The following is a 3893-nucleotide window of genomic DNA, read 5'->3' on the forward strand; positions in this document are numbered from 1 at the left end:
ACCTCTGTAATCAAGTGAACTAATTCCCCTAATAAACCCCCTCTCATATGCCTATATCTATCGATAGCTCCTATTGATCTGTCTCTCTGTAGAACCCTGACCAATACACACATGCTTTTTACAAGGTATTGACCCTTGGCCAATGCTGTGCAATGGATTAACTAAAGATAAAGATGTTCTATGAGTCTGTGAGTTGTTTCAGGGCAGGACTACCAGCCTGTCAGCATTGTTCAATAACAATTGAATTTACTATTCGTACTTGGTTTTAGAGGGGTCTGGAAAATTTTGAAAGCTAAAGCTGGTCACAAAGTCGGAACATATCTATGTGATCAGCTCACTCTAAGACCCTCCACTCCCACCATGAGCAGACTTCAGGCTTCTTGGGACCGAGGTGCTTCCACACACAGTGTTCAAGGGCAAGATCTGAAATCAAAGTGCATCCTATGGGTCCCAGTGTTAAAAATACCTAGCTCTCAAAATCCCTTTAGTGCATAGCCTTCTGCTTTTGCTACTGTGCCTATAAAAGAGCACAAGTATAAACTGAGTCCTGCAGGTCCTTTCAGCAGCTGAACACTTAGGGTGATTAACGTGTAATTAACACAAATTCCTTAAAAAAAGCATAGGAGAACATCTTAACAACCTTTGGTTTGGCAAAGATTACTTAGATAAGACACAAACAGCATAATCCATGAAAGCAACAAATCAGTAAATTGAACTTTCTCAAAATTAAAACTTTGGCTCTTCAAAAGACTCTGTTAGAAAAGGGGAGCCATATACTCTGAAAAACATTTGCAAAATATATGTCCAACAAAAAACTTGAATCTGGAATACATAAAGAACTCCTATAACTCAATAATAAGAAGACAAACAACCCAATTTTTAAAAATCCAGTTCGTATGTGAGCAAAAGACATAAACATATATTTCACCAAAAAGGGTATACATGGGCAAATAAGCTCATTAAATGATGCTCAACATAGTTAGCTATTAGAGAAACTCAAATAAACCCACAATCACTATATACCTATCAGAGTGACTAAACACAAAAACAGTGACTTGGTGTAGTGTCCCACACTTGAACTTTCAGCACTTTGGAGGGCTAAGGGGGAAAGACTGCCTGAGTCCAGCAGTTCAAGACCAGCCTGGGCAACATAGTGAGACTCCATCTCTACAAAAAATAATAATTAGCTGGGCATGATGGCTCACACCTGTAGTCCCACCTACTTGGGAGACTGAGGTGGGAGGACTGCTTGAGCCCAGGAGATTGAGGCTGCATTGAGCCAGGATTGTGCCACTGCACTCCAGCCTGGGTGACACAGCAAAACTCTGCCTCAAAAAAAAAAAAAAAAAAAAGTGATAACACCAAATAACAGTGAGGATGCAGGAAAACTAGACCACACATTACTGTTAGGAATGTGGCCAGGCATGGTGGCTCACGCCTGTAATCCCACCTTTTTGGGAGACAGAGGCAGGCGGATTACTTGAGGTCAGGAGTTTGAGACCAGCCTGGCCAACATGGTGAAACTCTATTTCTACTAAAAATATTTTAAAATTAACCAGGAGTGGTGGCGGGCACCTGTAATCTCAGCTACTCGGGAGTCTGAGGCAGGAGAATGGCTTAACCCAGGAGGTGGCGGTTGCAGTGAGCTGAGATTGGGCCACTGCACTCCATCCTGGGCAACAGAGCAAGACTCCATCTCACAAAAAAGTAATGTGAAATGGTACAGCCACCCTGGAAAATAGCTTGATAGTTTCTTTCTTTTTTCTTTTTTTTTAAGATGGAGTTTTGCTCTTGTTGCCCAGGCTGGAGTGCAATGGCGAGATCTTGGCTCCCTGCTACCTTCGCCTCCTGGGTTCAAGCAATTCTCCTGCCTCAGCCTCCCGAGTAGCTGGGATTACAGGTGTGCGCCATGATGCCTGGCTAATTTTTTGTATTTTTAGTAGAAACGGGGTTTTACCAGGTTAGCCAGGCTGGTCTTGAACTCCTGAACTCAGGTGATCCTCCCGCTTCAGCCTCCCAAAGTGCTGGGATTACAGGTGTGAGCCACCACGCCTGGCAGGTAGTCTCTTATAAAATTAAGTATATACTGGCCATAAAACTCAGCAACCACATTCACATTTATCACAGATAAATGAAAACTATTCACACAAACACCTGGTCACAAATGTCCACAGCAGCATTATTCACAATTGCCAAAAACTGGGAAAAACACAAATGCTCTTCAGTGGGTGAATGGTTAAAGAAACTCTGATACCCCCATACCATGGAATACTACTCAGCAATAAAAAGGAACTGACAATTGATACATTCAACAACTTGGATGGATCTCAAGCAAATTATGCTCAGTGAAAAAAAGCCAGTTCAAAAGGCCATATACTGTGTGATTTCATTTATATAACATTTTTGAAATGACAAAATAGACAGATGGAAATCAGATTAGCAGTTGCCAGGGTTTAGGGGCAGAGGAAGAGGGGACAGACATAGGTAAAGGGTTAGCATGAAGGACTTCTGTGGTGATAATTGTTCTGTATCTTGATTGTGGTGCTGGTTACACGAACCTACACGTGATAAAATTGCATTGAACTATTCACACGCATACATACAACACACACAAGTGAATGCATGTGACACTGATGAAGTACAAACAAGCTTGAGGACTATATCAACATCAACATCTTGGCTTTGATATTAAACCATAGGTAGAGCAGATGTTATCATTGGGGGAAACTGGGTGAAAGGTACATGAAACTTCCTTGAACTTTTTTTTATTTTTTTGGCAACTTCCTGTGGGTCTGTAATCATTTCAAAATTTAAACTTTTTTTTTTTTTTTTTTTTGAGACAGAGTCTCACTCTGTCACCCGGGCTGGAGCGCAATAGCCCGATCTCAGCTTACTGCAACCTCCGCCTCCCAAGTTCAAGCGATTCTTCTGTCTCAGCTTCCCACGTAGCTGGGATTACAAGTATGCACCACCACATCCAGCTAATTTTTGTATTTTTAGTAGAGACAGGGTTTCACCATGTTGGCCAGGTTGGTCTTGAACTCCTGACCTCGAGTGATCCGCCCACCTTGGCCTACCAAAGTGCTGGGATTACAAGAATGAGCCACCACACCCTGACGAATTTTTTTTTTTTTTTTTTTTTTTTTTTTTTTTTTGAGACGGAGTCTTGCTCTGTCACCCAGGCTGGAGTGCAGGGGCCGGATCTCAGCTCACTGCAAGCTCCGCCTCCCGGGTTCACGCCATTCTCCTGCCTCAGCCTCCCGAGTAGCTGGGACTACAGGCGCCCGCCACCTCTCCCGGCTAGTTTTTTGTATTTTTAGTAGAGACGGGGTTTCACCATGTTAGCCAGGATGGTCTCGATCTCCTGACCTCGTGATCCACCCGTCTCGGCCTCCCAAAGTTCTGGGATTACAGGCTTGAGCCACCGCGCCCGGCCCCAATTTTTAAAATTCTTACCATATATTATTTTTAAAATGCTTCTCCACCCACTCCTCTCCACCGCTGCACTTCTGTTGCTATCTCAGGCAGTGATCCACGAAGGCCAGCACTTAAGAATAAAGCTACAACTGCTCAGTGTTTTTGTAACACCCAGATAAAACCACCCCCACCCTTCTCCACGTCATCTCAGTGTAGTGACATAGGCAAAAATAATGCAGGTCCAAAACCCTGAGCAGTCGAGGAGAGCTTTGCTTCAGGTTTTCTTGGGAGAACTGTGGAGAGGAGGCTCCCACCTCAGGATGCAAAGCAAAACTTCCTGATGTCATCCTTCCCACCAACGACCAAAGCTGCACTTTAAAGCAGATCCTCCAGTATCTCCTCCTCTCTCCCCATCCACTTCTCTCCCTCTAAGCTTCCAACCTTCTCTTCCTCTCCCCTCCTATCCCCTCCAACAG

Source organism: Macaca nemestrina, chromosome 9 (assembly GCF_043159975.1).
Source record: "Macaca nemestrina isolate mMacNem1 chromosome 9, mMacNem.hap1, whole genome shotgun sequence".
Lineage (NCBI taxonomy): Eukaryota > Metazoa > Chordata > Mammalia > Primates > Cercopithecidae > Macaca > Macaca nemestrina.